The sequence below is a fragment of the Solea solea genome, chromosome 4, assembly GCF_958295425.1.
Source record: "Solea solea chromosome 4, fSolSol10.1, whole genome shotgun sequence".
Lineage (NCBI taxonomy): Eukaryota > Metazoa > Chordata > Actinopteri > Pleuronectiformes > Soleidae > Solea > Solea solea.
In genome coordinates, this window is record NC_081137.1 from 19,574,990 (window position 1) to 19,597,964 (window position 22,975).

Sequence of the window (22,975 nt, forward strand, 5' to 3'; positions counted from 1 at the left end):
ACACATTAAATCCTACATTTGTCCTCAAAGCGACATTTGGTCTGAGACGCTGTCAATGTTAAAAAAACACCTTTTTCCTTCGTGATCGGACACTTACTTCACTCACTCACCGTCAGTGTCAGCCGCGGCACAGGAGCTGTCTGGGCAATCCTGTGTGCAAATTGAATCAGGCCAATCAGCCGCACCAAATCGAATCATTCTGCAATAGCGGTTATTTTCATGTGGGCTTTATTCAGTTATGGAATATTTGTGTTCCAAAACATGGAATATATCGATTTCAGTGCTGAAATACATATATATCATAAACTTTTTTTGGCTGACTCAGTGGAATTGGAAGTAAACAAGATTTGGTATGTAGGCGTGTTTTTTTTGTGCAATATTTACAGTATATGTAGGGACAACATGAACACCTGTGTTTACAGTAAGTGTAAATTATCTAAAAGGCTATTGTTCACATTTAGATGTGACGTATCCATTGATTTGGCTTATTTGATTTCAACTCGACCTGGAAAGATGCAGTAATTATCCAGAGAACCTTGGATATTTTGAAACAGCACTAAACAACAGTTTTAGTGCAAGTTCCATTAAGAATGCACAGTTTTCTACTTTAACCTCTCTTTGTGCTGAACACGGTTCATTGTTAGACGTCCAGGAAGAGAAGGTCAGAACCAGCCAGGCCAAAATTTGTTTCTGCTCCAACATGAGTGATGCAATTCTCTTTTGTTAAATAAATAAATAAATAAATAAACATTACACAGTATTTTGTCGAAATGTTGTGAAGGGAAATAGTGTCAACGCTGTTTTATGGCTATTGTCACCACAGATATGAATATGTTTCCACCCGAATGTGGGAAATCTGAAGTGACTTTTCAAAGGGTGATCAGAAGCAACTGCAAACAGATGCACTTTTTTTTTATGGATCCCACTGCTCCATAAAATTATGCAAATGTTTGTGGAGTTGAGTGTGTTGAGATAAACAGCTGGTGGCACCGAGGACGAGGAAAAAACAATCCAACTTCAAATGATGGAAAATATGTGGTTCATATTCTATGTGGAGAATATGAACAGGACACACACACATTTCCCAGGATTATTCTAACTTCTCTTTGAGGAAGCTTTTCATCTGATAGATCACAACTTTGCGTCAAATCTATACGTTCACAAGATACTTCGTCATACAAGGCGAGCTATATGCATGTATGACATTGCTCAGTGACAGGAGTGTGGAGGTCACACTGCATTTTGCTTTGCTCTGCAAATGTGATGAAGGTGACAAGTGTCACAGAAGATATTGATCTAATTTGTGTGTGTGTGTGTGTGTGTGTGTAAAAGCATCATAGGATGTGGGAGTGGTAGGTCACGCTTTGTATGTAAGTACCTCGGGCATGTTCGTAAGTGTGTCCATGAGTCGATGGATCGATCCTCATTTGTATGGACAGACCGTGAACGTGAAGGTTGAGACCACCCTGTGTCTGCGATGCAGCTCATAAACATGAGATGTTGATTTGGCAAAGGGTCGATAAGACAGGGACACACACAATACCACGTGTTCGATGACGCCATCGTAAAATGTTGTTTTATTTAGCCGACGAACAACAAACTTGAATCAACTTTTTGGCTATAACTTATAAGCTTTTGTTTGGTGTACAGGTTCTTCATCTGATCACGACTGCAAATTTAATTGAAATATGTATTTATGTGTTTTTTTTAGTAGATTAAATATCAAACGAAAGAGGGAGGACAGGAATAAAAGAAGAAAGGTGAATGGCATATAACATTTTGGTGTTTCCTGTGTGGACAGCAGATATTTGAGCCAAGACTCAATTTTCCAATTACCATACACTTTAGTAGTTCTTGGAGTTTTAGGAGTTTTTTTGTCATGTGGTTCTTCTAATAACTCCTCTAATACAAGGAAAAAAACGATGGTGCAAAACCCCTTTTATTGTCCCAACTTGTGAAGAAACACAATAAAGAAAATATTTACAGGTGGAAAATAGGGGGAAAAAATACAGTAGATATTTCCAAAAAATGTATCTATACACAAGAATCTCCAAAATCCACCCCTGAGTTTACCTTCTCCATCATACATACACTCTTTGTGAGGCTCTGAACAGTCCCTTTTAAAGCCCCGCCCACCAGGCTTTAAAAATAAATTAAAAAACATAATTATAAATAGTTTAAGGACTCTTACTTGGTCACAATACTCAGATAAAGTCATGTAATGTACCTCTAACGTTTGCCCCGCTCGCTACATCTCTGTTATGTTGATATCGATGATATTTATGGAACAATAATAGAAAACAAATAAAATAACGCTGCTCACCAGACTACCGAATTAACCCTATTTCAGTGCGGAAGTGGAAATGATTCTGACTGACGGGGGGAGGAGGAGGAGGAGGGCGAGGAGGAGTGGTGGTGGTATTGTACTTTAACAGCAGGTGAGTGGAAATAACGTCTGACATTGTTGGAAGGCTGAGCCCCAAAGTGTGAGCCCTTTGTTGCCCAAATAATTATTGCGGAGAGTGGGTTGTTGTAGCAGTTATAAGCGACGGAAAAAAAGGAGGAAGAGGCCATGTGGTGTGTGTGTGTGTGTGTGCGCGCGCGCGTGCGTGCTCTATTAGCGAGTGTGCGCGCTATGCAACGGGTCTGTGTTTAGAGAACGTTCTCTAAAGGTTGTGATTAAAAAAGGTTGTGATAAAAGTGGTTATTGGAACCTTAGAGAGCGTTCTCTAAAGGTTGAGACAAAAGTGGTTCCTACCTAGGGGGAACGTTCAGGGAACGTCCTGCAACCAAAAGGTAACGTTCTGGGAACCAGAAATTGTTAGCTGGGTCTTGGCTATGTTGGGTTAGGGTTAGTTTTCCTCACGTTCCCCTAACGTTAGTTTGTGGTTGCACATTTGGTTCCCAGAACGACCCTTTGTCACAACCTTCATACAACCCTTAGAAAACGTTCTTCTAAGGTTCCCAGAACGTTCCCATAACCACTTTTGTCACAACCCTTATACAACCTTTAGAGAATGTTCCCCCTAACGTTGCTTTTCTACAACCTTCTTGCAACCTTTAGAGAACGTTCCCCTAAAGTTTGTAAAAATGGATCAAGGTCACAAAATTAGCGCCATTTCACCTGTTTTCATTATTCAAGTTTCCGGTGCATGAATTTTTTAAATTTAAATTCAGGCCAACTTTTTCTTACTCTGTAACGGATGTGATTTGAAATGTAGTGAAGTTTTGTACTTCCAAAACACAATTAAGTACACAAAAATCCTACTCAATTACAGTAACTTGAGCAAATGCAATTTATTACTTTCCAACTTTGCTTTTGTGTGTGTGTGTTTAAATCATCAAAATGACTTAGTTTAAAAGCTTATTACACTGCTTTTTTGACCCACTATTGCTGCTGCTGCTCTCATCAGATTACTTCCCAACAGCTCCAGACAGATAAAGGTGGTGACTTAAGACTTGACTGCATTTGCACTTTGTTTCATTGTCTCTCAAAAAAATCCCACTGCCAAAAATATTTACTACCGCCGCAGTGATTAATGTCTCTAACCTGTCAGACTGTGTACAAATAGTAAGGCTCAGACCGAGCCACTTACATAATGGAGCCACTCCATTTTCTCTACCTTCTGCCACCTGGGTGTCAAAACTTCACTTGTTCGGCTGGAATACAAGTTTTGGCACATAAGCAAAAACAATATAAAGGTGAGATGACTCGGCAGGAAAAATACACACAGCAGAACAGCGGGGGGGCGAGCAGCTCCATTGATCTCCATCACAATTGTTTGTTTTGAAATAATGTGTGTGTGTGTGTGTGTGTGTGTGCATTTGTGATGTCAAAGTATACTTTCTGTAATTTTATCATACAAAACTGATTCCTTGCACGAGTAAGGAAGGGTGTGTGTGCGTTCTTGTATGGGTATCTTTGTGAGGACCAAAAAAAATGTATATACCTAAGAAAGTGATGACGTTTTGGCTGGTCCTCACATTCTGACACACTTAAAAATGGCTTTTTCAGGGTTAAGACATGGTTTTAGGGTTAGGTTAGTGGAAGGGGCTAGGGAATGCATTATATCAATGAATATGAATGCTATTCAAACATTCCAGGTATTACTTATGTCGTGGGGACCTAAATCTGTTTACACTGTCACACTATGCGAGACTTGTCCTTATTATGGGGACAAAAAGCAAATCCCCATAATTGAAATCATTACATTTTTTATAGCGAAGATTTGTTGTATCGCTAGGATGAGGTTAGAGTTAGGATTAGGATTAGGGTTAGGCCAGTAGTAGTTAGGATTAAGGTTAAAATGAGTCTCCAGGAAATGAATGCGATGTCCTCTGAAGTCAGAGACCAGACTCTGTGTGTTTCTTGGTGGAACTAAGTTAATATGGTCTCTCTCTCACTCTCTCACACACACACACACACACACACACACACACAGGTTCCCCTGCTCCTCCGTTGCGGCCTACTTCCTTCTTGATCATGTGACCACCTGGCAGCAATAGTGATTAAGTGGGAGAACTGCAGGTTCAACGATGCTGGAGGCCACAACAAGTCCCAAGGTGAGCAGTTCTCTTTTCCTTGCCCCCCTGAGAATCCTCCTGTCAGTAATTAGCAGTGTGTTTGTGTGTGTGTGTGTGTGTGTGTGTGTGTTTGAGAGAGACAGAGAGAGATTGTAGACTTTTATTTGCATGTGTAAATGTAAATGTTCTCCATCTAAACTTCCAGTTGTTGTTTGTTTATCTGGTAAATATTCGGAATCTGCGAACAACCTGGCAACACACTCCGTCTAGTCAAACTGAATGTATAATTCTACTGCACTTTCCTTCCAGCATTTTGCAGATGCTCTCACGCAATTTAACAGAGTTCATTGTCTTCCTATATTATTGCTCTATTTTGTCAGGAATCATGACTTCCCAGGAGGTTTCTTTTATGCAGGCACTGGATTGGTGACTTTTAAATTGCAGCATGATCCCCAGATTCAACACAGGAAGCAACCACAGGTGTATGAGGACATTTAAAATCAATGTGTTGTTTTTCCTTAAGACATTATAGTGCAAACAAATCAAACACCTACCAACAAATCCAAAGTTTCATCTTGACATTTTCAAGGTGATTCATTACTGTGTGAATGAGTGATTGCCTCGTCTCGTCTGATTGGCTGCTGAGCACTACGATTAGAACCACTTATGTGCACCCTGGGGGAGTTACTTAACACAATACAAATTAAATGTCCCTACATCTTCATCCTCCCCTTTTTTTCATGTGCTGATGGAATTAAAACAGAGTGTGCTTTTATGACTCTTAATGATCCTTTTCATCAAGACACAAAAACAAAAAACCCTCCAATTTTGGTAAACAAACACTCGGTGCAGATGTTCTAAAATTGACGGCATTCATCACATAACAATTTGTTATAGTTAATATTAAATCCATATTCCCCCCCCCCAGGCACATCACTCACAAGGCACAACAGAAGTTGCACAGTGATCCACTTCATGAAATCACTTGTCACGGGTTTAGACTTTGCAGTAAAGCAGGTGTCCCAGTTCCCAAGTTGGTACCGGAGCCTTGGAGGAGGCTAAGGGGGGCCCGAAAACCCAGTCAGAAACAAGCCGATTGAATAGTTTTTTGTATTTTTCCCCCCCCCAGCAATCCCAAACCTTTTATTAAATATCGTTAGTAAATTTATATTCAAGGTTCTGCAGCATCCCGGACATTTAAAAACACACTGCACCTGTCAGTCACACACATGGCGCTTCTCCACGACTCGCCTTGGCACGGCACGGGTATTTTGGTACCTGGTACTTTTTTTAGTACCTGCTCTGGCGAGGTACCAAGCGAGTGACTTCGTCAGACTGCCGGCCACTGATTGGTCAGAGTAAAATCTCTTAAATCTGATCATTTAACAGAGGAGTCTGGTGGTTTTAAAGACAGCACTGCTGAGAGCCTGCGAGCGGTGAGCTACATCACAAACCCTGCTGCTGTATTTCAGGCCAGTGACTGTGTCAGACGCAGTCTGTGCTCCGGTCATGGAGGAAGTACTGAACTAATCTTTTTCATGAAATGATTCAAATGATTCAGTATATTTGAAAAAAATGCTTTACAAGTTACTAGTTTGTGAGTGTCAAGTAAATGAAGTCACAGCAGTTTTCTAACCAACCAAACTGTGCAGAGTCGTGCTGTGCCAAGCCGAGGCTCAGGGTTTTGAGTTTTGTACAGTGGTTAAGGTTGAATGATGCTTTTCATGTGTCTTTATCGTGACGTGACATTAACGATGGATCACCATTAACGTTCCCTCTCCTCCACCTCTCCATCAGAAATATGACAACCGCCGCCTCGGTCCTCACAAAAAAGGTAGGACACCCCCTTATGTGTACTATAGTACTTTCTGATATAATGACATGGTAAATGTTTGGTTAAGAAATAAAGCCAAACAGATTAGGCACAAAAACTACTTTAGAGTTTAGATTGGAAGATCTTTGTCATTGTGGTTAAACGTTAAGGTCACAGAACAGTTCTTGTTAATCTAAATAACTTTGATTAATTGGTTTAAAATTACATTTCATCTGCCACTAAACCTTCTCCCCCATCCTCCTCCTCCTTATGTGGACTGTGAAACTCAGTGGAGTATGACTAAATGCCTTCCTCTCATGAACAACAGATGTCACCATGAAAATATTTAACTATCGGTGCCAATGTCGTCGCTCAAACCAGTCAGATTATGTTGGGGAGTTTGCCATCAGTGCACGAGCTAATGTTAGGCCAGTGACAGGAAAGATCACCTTTTAACCAGCTGCACGAGTGTAGGGTTAGTGAAATAAATACAAATGTAAATAAGCCACTGTGACATAATTGTTATGCTATTTTTTTTTCTTTCATTTAATACCAAAAAGTGACTTAAATGATGCAGTGGCTTCATAGTTTGTGTGTTTTTCACATTCACTGAGTCGTGACATGGAAACACTGTAACAAACCACTCTGTGGTGAACAGTTTTTTTACGTGGCTGTTGTGAATTCTGACAGAAAGTGACGTCTCTCTGAACATTGAGTACAACTGCTGATAAAATCCTCTTTCCATTTAGTTTTACCGGTATGGTACAGTAAAGTTTGCAGTTGCCTTCACGAAAGGTTCTGTTTGTCATTGTAAACATTTCAAAAAGCGACCCAGGAGCAAAAGGGACGACAATGGCGACATGATGTCAATTTTGTAAATTCTGCCATCTAGAGGAAAATAGATGATAAAACGCGACAACAAGACAGTTTGAGTGGACACCAGTGTTTGGTATCATCCAATAGGAGCCCGGCTGTAGGTAATAACCTTGGTGCAGACGTCTAGCTCTGCCAGAGATTAATTGATTTACGTAATACTGAAAGGTTATTATAAAAGTATTGATCAAAAACGACAGCAACAACAACACAATTTGTTGTAAATAATGAGACCTCACAGCTCAGGGCCCCAATATCCTGATTAGCCTCCCTTATAGTGACACCCCTGGAGCTGGGAATCACAAGAAAGTTTCTTTCTATTTTCATAAAAGTGAGGCATTAAAGAAAATTGCTCACAAAACTTGTGAAATTGACTGTAAGGGGAGTTACAGTGCTGAGAGTTGTCCACGTTAGTCTGCAGTTTGTGCTCATGTTAATGAAGAGCAGCCTCTCCATGTTAAGTTTGTCCTTTATGCCTTTGTCCTCCGATACTGCAGTGGTCCTGAATGATGTTATTTACATCATGTACACAACCATGCAGAAAAGCACAACACCCACAGAGACACATTTACCCAGTCCAAATAGCTCATTCACTAAAAAAAAACAGTATTAACGCTTATCATTTATTTTATATCCCATTATATTCCGGACTCACGCGCTCTCTCTTTCATGATGGATTTAATAAGCAGACAAAGACAGAGGAAATTAAAAAATGGGTTTACCCAATCCTCATTATTATTCTACGGCACTGTCGACGTTGTAATTGCAGGGGGGAGAACATTTTTTTTTTTCCTCTTCCTCACATGCTCCATTTAAGTCTGAAAAAGATTGATGTCTTTATCTTTCTCTCTCCCTCATCATGTCATTCATCCAAGCAGTCTTTCATGTCCTCGGCACTTCTGCCCCGACATGAAACAAACGAATGAATACTAAAGAGAAGAGCTAACGTTCGGTGAGAGGGTGCAGCTCCTTGTAGACTCCCCGAGTGACTCAAACTAACGCTTAATTGCTCTGCAGAAATCCTTCTCTTTCCCACATGTCTCTGATCCCCCCCCCCCCCCCCCCGTCTTACAGAATCAATAGTGCGTGTGAACACATTTATATGTGCAGTACACGGTCACAAACGAGGGCGTACGCGCACGTATATGTTGATATTTGCAGGAATATCGATCGGGACATTCCGTCTCCTTGTGTTTTTTGTTTGCATTGTGCGAGTGTGTGCTAAGTCCTTTGAGGATGCAACATGATGTGTCCTCTGTCCCAGTGGCTCTCAAACTTTTTATACCGAGTACTACCTGAGAAAATATTGAGCTCTCGAAGTCACAGTCATTATCGCCAACGTTCCTCTTCCTCACATGTACTTCAGACACTGATAAAGTGAAATTAGATTAAGATGGAGTGAGTGATGACAAGTTATTGTTATTTAATTTCTACGCACTCAGCTCCACTCCGATCACATACCCTTTTTGACCCCTCTGCACCCAAATATAATTAATCTGGATTATCTGGTTTAGAGTTTGTTGCATTTGTGAAATTTAGAAAACTTTTGACATTTCATAGGAAAACACACGTGTAGGCCTATTTTGAAATAAAACACAGAACTATGTACACCTACTTGTGCCCTTTCATTATTTGTGGAAAATTGATATAATAAAGAGTGACCCACTTTGAAATTAATAAAACAATGTTTGGATTTTATGTCGCTCACATTTGAGAAAAAATAGGATATGACACATTTTTACCTGACAAAGAATTTAAAACACTTTTATTTATAGTCTTGATCTCTAAGGTGTCTACCTTTGAAGGACATATATAAAATATTGTTTTTCTTTCACATGTGGCTCGAGAGCCACAGGTTGCAGACCCCTGCCATAGACCATATATAAAAAATTGACATTGTCTTCCTATTTAAAAAGTCAAGTCCAGGCAGTAGGGCAGACGCACCACAGTTTGAGAACCCACTCTGCTCAATGTTGGTACAGGTTGAGGGAAAGTTGGGGGTCGTCTTTTTATAGATTTACCACCCATAGACGGTTTCTAATTGGCTGTGCCACATCATGGTAAGATTGTCCCTGAGCACCTATTGAGTCAGATCCATTTCTAGACTCTGTCACCATCTGCAGAAGCAGACGGACGTCAAACACACGTGGTGATTACACCAGCTGATGGGAAATGTGGCTTCTCCAAGCAGCATTACAGCAAACTAAAGAAGAAAAAAATGAGATAATGTAGCCCTGTCAACTGTAATTATAGCTTTAGGGTGCATATTGATTATGTCTCTGCACCAGCACGTACGTACTTCCCGTTCTTGTGAAGATAATCGCTTCAGAATGTCTTCAAGGAATGCTTTCAAATATGGCCCAAATGTTGACTTGGATTCATTATTAAAGGTCCAGTGTGTCGGATTTGGTCACATCTGATTGTAAGACAGCAGACTGTGACAAATAGAGAACTCTGTTTATTGTTTTAATGAGATTGTTTTGTGGGGGATCAGAGTGAATGAGATATTGGAGACAATTCCTGTCTTGATCACTGAATTGAAAGCAAAGAAGTCCCAGTTGTTCAGTTTAATCCACTTTTACTTTGCCTTGGGTTTTTGAGACGTTGGGAGATGCTCTTGTCTTTAAGTCATATTGATGGATTTGTTATTAGTTTGTCGACTTTGCGCAGGCACCCGAGGACTTTGTGGTATTTCAGGCGGAAAGAGCACTTGGATCTGCTGGAGATTGCGATGTATCGTCAAGATCATTTGAGTGAATACGGCGTGCTTCATGGATGCAAAAGATGCACTTGAAATGCATACAGGCTGGCGACGTCGTCACACAGGAACAAAAAATTCTCGTAAAAACAGACCCAGGAAAAAAATCACATAAAAACAATTTTGCGTAAAAATAGTCCTTAAATATTTTTTTTCGTAAAAAACAGACCCCATAAAAATCTTGTAAAACAGTCCCTGGAAAAAAACAACAACTTTTTAAAAATGATTTTAGGTGAATGCAAAATGCAACATGAACATCTTTTGTAATCCGACTTTAAGGTCAGATATGTCGTGTCTTTCTTTCTTCTGGTTCAAACATGTTGTCGTAACTCTCTGAATCGTGCGTTTGTGTGTGTGTGTGTGTGTGAAACAGATTTCACTCCTGATGCTTAGGATCTGTTTTTTATGTATTTATTTATTAATCATAATGAATCACACACTATCTTGTTAATGAGCTCTGTCTCCTTCACTTTGGTTCAAAGAGACGGTAAACATCAAACAACAATTTGAAACAAAGCGCGAGGCAGGAAATATACAAACGCCCGTGACATGATTTCAATGATGGTGATGACAGCTGCCAGGTTACTCGCAGTGTTTTTGTACAATGACTCGGTAACTGAGCAGTTTTTTTTTTTAAGTTTAGCCTGGATCAGATGATTGTTTTGGTTTCAAGTTGGCAGCTGTTTTCTATGATGAAGCTTTGATAAACCCATTGTGTACAATAATCCCAGCAACAAAGTACTCCAATCTGGGGAACAGTGAAGCACATTTAGCGACCAAAACGGAACTGCGAGAGGATAAAAGAGATATTTGTTAACTGAAAAAGACTTTTCACTTTTAAACTACAGGGTCGTGACTCGCCTCGGCACGGCAGTTATTTTGCTTTTTCATCAGCGATAGTACCTGCTACTTTTTTTAGTACCTTCTGTGGCGAGGTTCCAAGCGAGCTGAGCCGATACTAAAATGTGACGTCAACAGACTGCCGAGCCACTGATTGTTCAGAGTGTCGTCACAGGAAGAGTCATGAACGTCACGTCCGACACAAGAATCAAACTGAACAATGCCGAACTGTAGATCAATTAGAAAATACTTAAATATCCAGACTATGAGTGTTAATCTCCAACATATAGCACGGAAACAGCACTTCTGAAAGCTGGTGATCGTGAGCTGCATTGCAACCCCTGCCACCGTATTTCAGTTCAGTGACTATGTGAGTCTGCTCCGGTTTTGCAGGAAATACTGAACAAATATTTTTATTAACTGATTAACTGATTCTAATGATTCAGTATGTTGAAAACAACTGCTCTACAAGTCACTAGTCTGTGTGTTTGTTTTCATGTGTAAAAAAACAAAGTCACGGCAGTTTCGTGCATCCGTGCAGTAATGACTCCGCCCACGTTGAGGAGATACTATAGTAATGGAAAACCAGAGTCGAGTCGAGCCGTGCCGAGGCGATGCGAGGCGAGGCGGTACTATGCGGTGGAAAAGCGGCATAATTTGGATAAATGAGATTGAGGGACAGTCTCCTTTCACCCATTGCCCCACCTGTGTTTTACATGCTCACATGTCAGCCTAGGATGTCCTGATTCTTGTTGAGTGTCAGACTAACTAGTTCTACAAATGAATATGTCTATATGTCTATAATTTCACATTTCACATTTCGATGTACAACAAACTGGTATTTCCCAAGCACTGAGGACATTATGTCTCTACTTTGTTGCAGACAAATGCTCAATAATGGCTTTAGTCAACAATATGAGACATCACATTCTTATAGGGGTTCCCTCGATTTCAATGGTTACATTTATTATCCACTATCCTTTGTAACTCAGTTTCAAGGGGGAGGGGCCAAGGGTATGTGCAAAAATGGGAAATTGGGATTAACGTCCTGTACAAGCAGTTTATTTTTAGCAGGAAAAGTGAAGTTTCCCCCACTGACTTCACTAACTCGTGTGTCGCCGTTGAATACAGATCCGTCTCTGTTGCAGTATTTAATCACCTACACGCTGTGGTTTAATGTTGCCCCTTCTTTGCTTTCTATCTTTGGCTTCCATTGCATTCGTCCCCCCTGTAGATGATGATGTCTGCTCAGTATAGCCTCTAGTCTCTGGGCTGGAAAACCCCTAAACCATCAATCCCACATCCTGGCAGCCCCAACACGGTGGCAAAGAAATGTGAACCTGTGTTGTGACAAAGCTGACCTCCTTTTCTGCATCTCTGGGGGATTTGCCAGCGAGAATAGGGAAGGAGAGGATAGGGCAGGCAGGAGGAGGGGGGGTGGAGAAAGGCAACTGATGAACTGAGAAAATTGGGCTGTGGAGGGAGAGTTAAGGGAATTATATGTAAACCGGAGTGAGATGAGGCGACTTGGAGAGGTGGGGGAAAAGACCAAGAGGTAGGGAAAGGGGTAAATTAGGGTATTAATGGTGGACTCTGGTTATCAGGCTTTTTATGATTTACTGCCCAAGTCCAGATGAAGATCCCCTCCATGGTCGTCTGCTCCTATCTCCAATTTAGTGCTCCATCCCAGGGGTGATACTAATACCTTAAAAAAGAAACAAGTAGAAAGGAACCAGACTTTCTATTCACCTGCTCTAGCAGAGACTTTATAGAGTAATTCATTGCCACAGAGTGAGAGCATTACTCACCAAAAAAAGAACTGTAGAGTATTTTCTTTAAGATGTTCCCCCGCTTTGTAAATACTGAATGGTGCATTCACTGTAAAAATGCATGGTAATGTTAATGTTGTTATTTAAAACCAGAGCTGATTTCAGCCCTGCTTTTGGTCCAATGAGAAAAATGACTCAGAAAGCTAATAGTATGTTGCCATGGTAATCCCCATGGTAGCTGCATTGAATATTCCTGTCACTTGAGTCTGATGAGCTGGCCACACATGAAACGACATAAAAAAATAAACATAAAAAAAAAATTGCCTCATGATTATTTATCCACAAAAGGCTCGGCTATGTCAAACAGAATAAGACTCACATGGTCCTGCAGGTTCATTTTCAGGGCTTAATGTGGTCTAATATGCTTGTTCCCCTTATCGCCGCCATCATTTCTCCTTAACTTTACCTTTTCTGTCCTGTACGTCTGTCTCTCTGCGACCTCGTTTTCACCTTCAACCTTCGTAAACTCTTTAGCCGCCTGTCTTTCCTTCCCCTCGCTTTCCCCACACTCCTCTTCCATCCACTCTTTCCTTCTGCTCCTCAGCGATGTTTCAGACACTCCAATCTAATTTGATGTGATTTAATTTAGAGAGCCATGATCTTGTGATGGCTCAGCGGGGACTGTGGTGTGTGTGTGTGTGTGTGTGTGTGTGTCATCGCACGGATGTGCAGAGGTGGAAAGTAATGAATTACGTTAACTCGAGTTACTGTAACTGAGTAGTTTTTTTTGGAAGTACTGTACTTTGCTACATGTGGAAAAATCACATGTGTTACTGAGTAAAAAAATGTTGATACTTTGGAAGCGAATGACAAGGACAGGTGAATGACGACAAAGACAGGTGAGGCCAGGGGAATGAATGATGAGGACATGTGAATGAATGATGAGGACATGTGAATGAATGATGAGGACAGGTGAATGAATGATGAGGCCATGTGAATGAATGATAATGACATGTGAATGAATGATAATGACATTTGAATGAATGATGAGGCCAGGTGAATGAATGATGAGGCCAGGTGAATTGGCGTTAATTAAGGTGAGTGAGTGAGTGAGTGAGTGAGTGAGTGAGTGAGTGAGTGAGTGAGTGAGTGAGTGAGTGAGTGAGTGAGTGAGTGAGTGAGTGAGTGAGTGAGTGAGTGAGTGAGTGCATTTGTTTCCTTTGACCCATTTTGACTGATACATTATGTGTTTACATATTTTATTTTGTCAGCACTTTCATTTGTAAAGGTTTGCCTTTAATTCAAAACAGTTATGTGAGATTTGTGTCCCTTTTTTCTTTTTGACACAAGAAAGAACCCCAACCTTTTTTTACGTTAACTTGAGTACATTTTTAGACCAGTACTTTTACTTGTACTTAAAAGTAAAATCAAATGGTGGTACTTTTAATTGAGTAGAATATTTCAGTGCTCTTTCCACCAGCAGCACAGTGTGTGTTTGTCGCTGAAGTTTGTCTAAGAGGAAACAAACTAACTCACACTCATGCCGAGATGGTCATCACTTATTAATATGACCAAGAATAAGTTGGGGGGGGTAATGTTCAGACAGCCATGGAGGGAAAGAAATGAGAGTTGAAGGATAAAGAGAGGAAGGTGAGGAGGAGTAAGAAGGAGCTCGGGAGGCCAGATAAAAAAAAAAGAAAAAAGTAATTCATATGAATGCATGCATTATTGACAAGAGAATTATTCGCCGCAGGGAATGGTCCTCTTCACTCGCAATAATCTCCAGCCGCTACAGACGCCGGCTGTGAGGACACAAAACAATGCATCTCCCATTTAAATTCAACCCAAATGACCGACTCAAATCCACGGCAAGGCGTGAAATGTCTGAGATAAAATAAAATCTTGTCTGCGCAGTACTTTTTTGTGATGCGTATCTGCTGGAATAAGATGCCTCGGGCACAGAGCCGCTAGATAATTGTTTCTTGAACGTGTAAATCCAGTCCTAGAAGAATATATTGCTGGAAAAACATCAAATATCTCCACTTCTATATATCATGTTACTGATAAAGGCCACTGCAGCAGGATATGTTTTGAAAATGTCCATATATGTTATGGACTTATTAAAAAATATGTTAAATTATGATTAATTTATAATCCTGTTAATTTCATCCCATTTTTCTCTGAGCATCAGTGATAATTAAATAAAAACGTCTTTTGTATTAATCTGTAGGTTGGTTGTCTCTTAACCAGAGGAGGGAAATGCATAATTATGCTGATTTTTTACTACCAAGGCCTTGTTAAGTAAACATCCCATGTAACCCTAGCCTCTTGTTCGTCCCGCATCAGCAACCACAGCACCAGATCTGGAATGTTTCCCAGAATGTTTCCTCTGAATTTGGTAAAACTGCTTTCCCCTCCTGGAATGAGCTGCAGAACCCAATTTCACTACAGACACTTTCTTCTTTAAACACATTCAAAAGCATTTTATGGACCGTCGTGAAAGAAACATGCTGTTGTTTTACATCACCTTTTTTGAGGGGTTGAGATTAAGGACACTTCTGCACTTTACTTTATTATATCTCTCTTTTTTTACTCTCCTTTTAACTTTTATATATTGTTGTGAGTTTTATATCTGAAATTGTTTCTGTAACTATTTGTACGAGGGCTGAAACAATTACTCGAATAATCTAAAATTGATTACTAAATGAATCAACTATTTTGATCATCGATCGTTTTATCTTCGTAAATGTGAATATTTGCTGGTTTCTTTGCGCCAGCTAACAAAGAATTCATTAAAACTGAATCATTTTCAGCCGGTGGACAAAAACAAAGACATTTAACAAACACTTTTAACGTTTTGTGGCATTTTATGGACCAAACTATTACTCGATTAATTAATTGTGAAAATACTCTACAGATTAAAGGATTATAAAAAATAATCGTTAGCTGAAGCCCTAATTTGTACCATCTATGCTGCTATCTTGACCAGGACTCCCTGGAGGAAGAGATCTTGTATCTCAATGGGACCTTCCTGGCTAAAAACAATTAAGTAAAACCAATTTAAATGTCCTTCAAGTCTCATTTGTTACAAGGAAGTATGTGCGTGTGCAGGTGGACAGTGGCGCTTTATTGTGTGCGTCAACTCCAGCTTTTTCTCATCTTTTTCTTGCTCAGAATACAATGCCGCACTCTCAACTTTATCTCATCTCATTGATTTGTTTACTTTTCCGTGTTATTTTTTATCTCTCTTGCTGGGGGTTTGAACTTACTTTATTTCTACAGCCCAAATTAAATCAGATTTGTATTGTTTGCCTCGGCAATCCTTTTTCAGATAGCGGTAGAACACAAAGGTACACAGATATTCAAAGCCGCTCACACAGAATGTCCAGTGAAATGTTTTTATTTGTTTTGTTGACTCTGTCCACGTACTTTGTGTGTGTGTGTGTTTGTGTACGCCTTTTGGATATAAATTCAGGCTGATTCCAACTCAAAACAATTTGGAAGCAGACAGGATGAGGAGAAAAGTGCGTCCCTCTGAATCCAGGTGTCTGCAGGGATGATGGACTGGCAGCTGAGAGAGAGAGACACATATATATAGATAGAATAGAGAGAGAGAACAGACTAGAGCAGCTTAAACCTGCCAAGGTGTGAGATTTATTCATGCTGTGTGTGTGTGTGTATGTGTGTGGGTGTGTGTTTGTCCTGCTCAGGTTCAGTTCATATGTGATTTTTGAAGCCTGATTTGGCTATATTTAAATACAAGTTCCCTTTAGCTGGTATTATATGTATTATACAACATATCTATCACCTTAATATGGATTTCTCAGCTGGGGAAAACCCCTGAAATAGCATTTATACCAATGCCTTGCAGCTTTGAATGTATACCAAACTGTTGGATATTAAAATAAATTGGTGATTTTTTTACAAAGAACATAAACATGAGTCAGAGAATCAGTCACAGCGATGCCGACACTGACTGACAATTATGATATATTGGAATATGGTGTGTGTACCTGGTACTCCTTATGTTGTGGGGACCTAAAACTGTTCACACGGAGCCCCAGACATGACATGGGGGGAAAAAAAACTCAAAATCGTGGCCAGCCACGAGTAAAGAGAGCAAAGAGGGCTGAAGCTTCGGGATGGACAGAGATTATAGTGCGATTGAGTTTTATTTAAGGTTGGGAATGAGTTAAAAAAGATATTCTCAAAAGCCTGGCATTGCAAGTGTCGTGCCAAGGTCAGTTATCCCCGACAGGATTTGTATCCCCTGCTACGGGAGCACGCATGGTGGGCGTTACGTTACTACGTTACTATTCTGGTTAAATGCCTCTCGCTAGTAATGATCACTTGCCAATGGCGGGCTTTTGAGCATATCTTTGTAACTGATTTTTCAACCTAAATAAAAAAGCCCTCTTTGCTTGTTTTACTTGTGCAGCTCTCGAGGTAATTCATAAGAATGTTATTAATATTATTAATTCTGTGCACACATTATACCTATTTCTCCCTGTGTGTGAGTGGGTTTTCTCCGGGTTCTCCTGTGTCCACATATTAGTATTTTGTGAGAACATTATACCTATTGAGTAGCCACAAATGATTATATTTTTCACCCATGTCATTTCTGGGGCTCCATTGAATTGTCTTCCTTATGGGGACAAAGGTGAAGGTTAAGGTGAAGATGTTTTAAAGTTAGGCTGAGGTCAGGGTTTGGTTAAGGTCAGGGTCACGGTTAGGAGTAACAACTAAGGTTAACCCTGTGTGCAGGTGCACCCATGGGAATAATACACAACTCCTTATATGGACATCCTGGGGGTGTGTTTATAAGTCACTGTCAGACTGTAAAATATGTTGGTTTTTTTTCCGTCTTATGTGTTGTTGAATCAGAGTTATGATCACATATTTAGTAATGATATGAAATAGCAGTAATTGTGCAGAAGACAATTTTTTCTTTTATTTTTGTTCATAAAAATTAGCCAAGTGAACGTTGAACCTAGGTATTCTAGGAAACCTGTGTGTGTGTGTGTGTGTGTGTGCGCGCGCGTGTGTGTCCACCTAAGAGCGAGGATGAGTCACCCAGTCATATCCAAAATGGAAGTGTTGTTACATTTTGTGGGCACATCCATCATGTCTGCAGCAGGTGCATATACGTAGGTCAGCAAAGTGGCCACACTGCACAGCTAACTGGTTAGCGTCTCGACCAGCCTCACCCTCACTCTCTCTACCTGTCACTAATCCAGTAATTAAAGCATTTTATGGTCTGTAGACTGCAGCGCCAACAAGCTACTACTGGAGTTACCGAGGCTAAAGTCATTACATGCTGTCAGGCACATTTTCTTCACTTATCTGACAGATTACAAACAGAGCAGGTGAAGCTTCGCCGACTCCATGTCCTTCTTTCATCCTTTTAATTCAAACACTGGTTTCATTATTTCTAACACAAGGCTTTTCCTAAATGTTAACATCAACTGTAATCTATGCACTAATGAGACCGTGCTATCTAAAATGTCTCCATAATTCAGCCTGAAAAGGAAATGAAGGAGCTGCAAACAACTGGGTGAGAAAAAAAAAGTGGTGAAAAAAAAAAAATGATGTTTAGTTTTATTGTATTTGTTCAGCATATAATTTGCAACAAATACAAAAACTGCTGTTTCCAAAAGATCCTTTTAAAAGATGACAAATGAACACAGCTAAATTAACAATATAAATCAATAAAAGCACCAAATTGTTTGTATTATAACTTTTATGACTTCCAAGAGGTCTATGTTTGGCAAATTAAACTCAATTTTCAAAGCTCAACACACCTGAGTCTTCATGAACTTCATCAAAGTTGTATTCAATGATATAATCCTTTATTTGTTATTATTATTTCGTATCTGTAGAATAGTTTATATTCACAATCATGCCTAGCACTGAAAACTTTATTTTCCTGCAGATACAAATACAATTTATTGACATATCTGTTACAGTGTTGATCTGTGTTTCCCAAACGTGGAAATGATGACGTTCCATGCATGTCTTATTTTGTCCACCATCCAAAATGATTCAGTTTTATGATTCAAAAATTAGAAAACTTTTTTAATTATTGAAAAAAAAAACAAAAACACTCAAATCAATTCATCCATGATCAAAACAGTTGATGATTCATTTAATAATCGATTAATCGTTGCAGCCCTACTTTGGGTTTCCAGAATAATTGCCTTTTCACACTCATGATTCTTTAATTAAGGAAGCAGCACATTTATTGTATTTATTCTCAATTGTGGACAGGATATATACCTCCTTGGCCTCAGTGCTCCAGACAAAACAATGAAAAATTGTCTAATTTCACCACCCAAATGTTCCTCAACCTACCAAATGTTAGGCCCTTTTTTTTCCGTTTCCACTATCTCGACTCTGCCTCTCATGGAAGCAGCTGACAAGTTTATACCCCTTCCTCCCCTCACACACATGCACACACACTTCTTCCTCCAAAGGTCTGGATGTTAAATCCAGTTGTCAGTGTTGCATTATTCATGAGCTGTTGCAGATGTAACCTTCACTGCAGAAACTTTAAAGTTTTGCCCCGGCACTTCAAGGTTTTGTGTTTTAAACAGGACACAGTGTGTGTATGGAAAGAGTTTAAAAGTGTGTGTGTGTGTGTTGTTGATTTTTCTCTGTCAAAGCTCAGTGTTTGGCCGGATGACCTTTGAGCTGAAATGTTGTCTGAATGACAGTAGGTCCCAAAGTCTAGTCAAAACAGTGTTTAGTCCTTTTTCAAGTCCTTGTTCACTTTGCACAGATTCGCTTTGTTTATTCAGTAATAATTAACTTGTTCACCTTTGTCGAATCAAACTGTAACACTTACCTGCTGTTTGTTTCTCAACACTGTTCTGATCATACAGTCCCTGCTGAATGTGAATTTAAGAGAGTAACTGGGGGCGTATGAAGTGCTCGTCGGTGTAGTAGGGTTTCTCAATCTAAAAAAACCAGTAGAGTGAGTTTGATTGTATCGTGAACCAGCGAGGGGTGGCGGTAACTGTTCTCCAGGGAGAGCTTTGGTGGCAGAATGAACAGCAAATCCGCAATAAATAAGTGGTTGTGTTCCCTCCCATTTATCTGGACTTGGGATCGTCTGTATGAGTACACTGGATGTGCCCTCCCGTGGCTAAGGTCAATTTAGCGTGTCCAATTAACTATGAGTGATGGGGTTTGGGTAAGACTGCCGGCAACTCATTGGTCAGAGAGTGTCGTCACTGGACGAGTCATGAACGCGACGTGTGACACAAGATTCAAACCAAACAATGTCGAACTGTAGATCAGTTTAAACGTCTTTAAAAAGTCATCAACATGTGCATTAATCTCCAACATTTAGCAAAGGAAATGTCTAAAATCTCAATATTTAACAGAGGAGTCTGGTGTATTTAGTGACAGCACTGCTGAAACCTGCGATCGCGAGTGGCGAGCCACATCACAACCCCTGCCACTGTATTCCAGTTCAGTTACTGTCAGACAAACAAATCCTTTTAATTAACTGATTCTAATGGTTATGTTACACCCAAAACAAGTGCTTTACAAGTCAATAGTCACCAGTTTGTGTGTACTATGCAGTGGAAAAGCGGCATTAGTGTGTTTTTGCTATGTGCTTTATGGTAAACATGGAGGTACCCAGGTGCCATGCAACTACTAGCCGTATATAATACACAGGAGAGCAGCAGGAGTGTGTGTACGCTGTACATGTTGTCACCTGTTCTGGTGCTCATTAAATTCAAGTTTCTGTGAAGCCTCCCTGACCACAGTATAGAAGATGATTTAATTAAAAGGCAACAAAAAAGGACAAGGGTCCGTTCCCGTGAATATAGATGGATTTAAAGGGTATTGGAAACCTTTTTTTTTTTTTTACATATTTTAATGCATGAATGTGACATATTATAGCTTAAATGCACCCATTGACATTTTTGCAACGCCTGAATCCCATAAAAAAATGGCCAGTGCAGCATCTGTAGCACACATAACTCCTACACCTTCCTCCTACACTCAGTCATGTGCATTGTTTGCCAGGGCAGTGAGCTGAAGGCTAACGACTAACTACCTAGACTGTGAACAGAATATGGAGCAGTTTCCATTCATTGTGTCTACCGCTTTATCCTCCACATGAGGGTCGCAGGTGATGGAGCCGTTTATACAGTAGGAACAATACCTCCACTCTAGCAAAATGGAGATACATTAGAGAAACATTATTTTCATTACTTTTTATATTTAGTCCTTTATATTTACATCAGGAGTGGGACATCATTACGGAGGCCGCAGTGTTGGACCACCATGTTTTTTTTTATGGACTGACACTTGAGTTTTAGGTCATCATAGGTTCTCCTACATGCTCGTCTGAGCAGATTTTTGGGCACTTTCTTTCTTAACCTCCCAACATGCTCGGTATACCAGGGCCTTGAGGGCTATCGTATATGGCCACAAAGCTCTATTTGCGATATATATCTATCTATCCATCCATCTTCTACGGCTTTATCCTCCCCTAGAGTTTCGCAGGTGGTGCTGTGCCAATCTCAGCTGACATAGGGCGAAAGGCGGGGTCACACTGGACAGATCTCCAGTCCATTTATTTTTTATTTTGTCGATATCACAAACGGTCTAGGAGTTACAGTAATAAGAGGTATGCATGCCAAATCCTGTCGGCGAGAAGAAGGCTTAACCTGTCCGTCATAGTCTATAATCGAGTTTTCATACTGGTGCTCCCATCTGCTTCTCCAAACAGGCAAGCAGGCGTCATGTACTATATTAATTACCTCAGATTCCTCAACTCAAAAATAAGCTAATTGTAAATTTTCCAAGATGTCAGAGTCTCAGGAACCTGATTTTCGGTTGTCTTACTGCAGGACTTGGCAGGGACTTGGACAGATTATGACCATATTTAACTACTAATGACATTGAGTTTAGATTTTTAAAGAAACAAAAACAGCACAACCTGCACAAACCCCCACAGCCACCAGGTTTCCATGTCATGATGGAACAGAACAGGAAACAAGTTCAAGCAACTTCATAGTAAGTACACATATAATAATTATTTGAATAGAAACAGCAGAGGACAGTGTCCTCTACAGATTTGTGTTGCAGTATAAAAACAGTCGTATCACCAATTTGAATTTTATCATCGGCTACAACCACAAACTTTGGCAACCTTCGAGATAAGCCTTTCATTTTGATAAATGCTCCACAGCGAAGGGGGGGCTGTCAAAACACACACACACACACGATTAACTTTCGCCATCATGGAGGAACTAAACTGCCATACGTGAACATTGAAATACTGCTCCACGGTGACTTCAGCAGAGACTCTCTCTTTTTCCACTTGTCACTGAGCTGCTTCAGTCTGTTATTTTATTTATTTGACTTGATCTGAGTTCTTGGGAGTCCCGGCGAGCTTCCGTTGTGTGCCATTCTCTTATGTTTCTCTGCAAACTTTCCAATCAACAACTCCACTTATAAAGAAAGTCCAGCCTGTCTCAGTGATTTAGTGTTTAAAACTCAGATGGAAGTACACAAACAGAGATGGTAAGACACAGGAAGCTTTGTCGGAAAAAAACCCAGCACAGGCCACTTTTGACTGTTACATGACTCCCTCTATTAACGTGTCCCTGTGGCTCTGTGTCATGATTTACACTCTCCCCCCTTGACTCCTCTCTTCATATTTGTGAAGACTGAGCTTTTGTCAATTTGCCAATACTCCCAGGTCACTTGGCAGGTTTCAATTGTGAATGTATAATCCATGTGTATTAGTCATTCAGCAGCGTACTGCAACACGGTGAATCAGGACACGAAAAAGAGTCAGTTTCTTTGACTCAGTGGAGAAGAGGGTTCTTTAAGGACAGGCTGCAGATATTCTATTATATTTCGATGAGGCTGTGATTTTTTTTCCCCTTCCTATTATCTGCTAATGTTTTGTCTGCAGTTTAAAGGTGATACATTTAAAATGTCTACAACAGTCACCTTGAGCCACTGCATGAGCGCGGTTCAAGTGGGTTGCCAGATTTGACAAAATACGGAAATAATACGCTGCACTTGCACTGTGTTCATGCACATATACACGTCCACGAACATGGCTGTTTTATCTGTTTTAATTTTTACTGCTTGGTTAATTTTCACTTGTGAGCAGCAGGTGGAGATTAAATGTGTCTGGAGAATTATCACATGAGTGGAGGCGAGAAGGTGACGATAACAACATTACAATACAAAATAATATATATATATCCACCAACAAAGAGAAAAAGAGTGTGTTGGCTAATCTTAGTTGAAGTTTCCCATGTTGCTTCCCTGTCCAGGAGAGAATTGTCCACACTTGCATGTCTGATGCTATTTCCTCTCCTTTTATTTAAACCTATCTCCAGTGCAGGCGCTAATATTTCTTCT

At 40.1% G+C, this 22,975-nt stretch overlaps 1 protein-coding gene across 1 annotated transcript in view; it reads left to right on the top strand.

The window, feature by feature from the left end:
* The first annotated feature begins 2,381 nt into the window (after positions 1–2,381).
* Positions 2,382–22,975, top strand: part of caln2 (calneuron 2) — a 56,825-nt gene continuing 36,231 nt past the window's right edge. The window contains exons 1-3 of the mRNA XM_058628212.1: positions 2,382–2,438; positions 4,443–4,563; positions 6,322–6,358. The gene's annotated coding sequence lies outside the window, so the exon portion shown is untranslated. The remainder of the gene's footprint in view (positions 2,439–4,442; positions 4,564–6,321; positions 6,359–22,975) is intronic.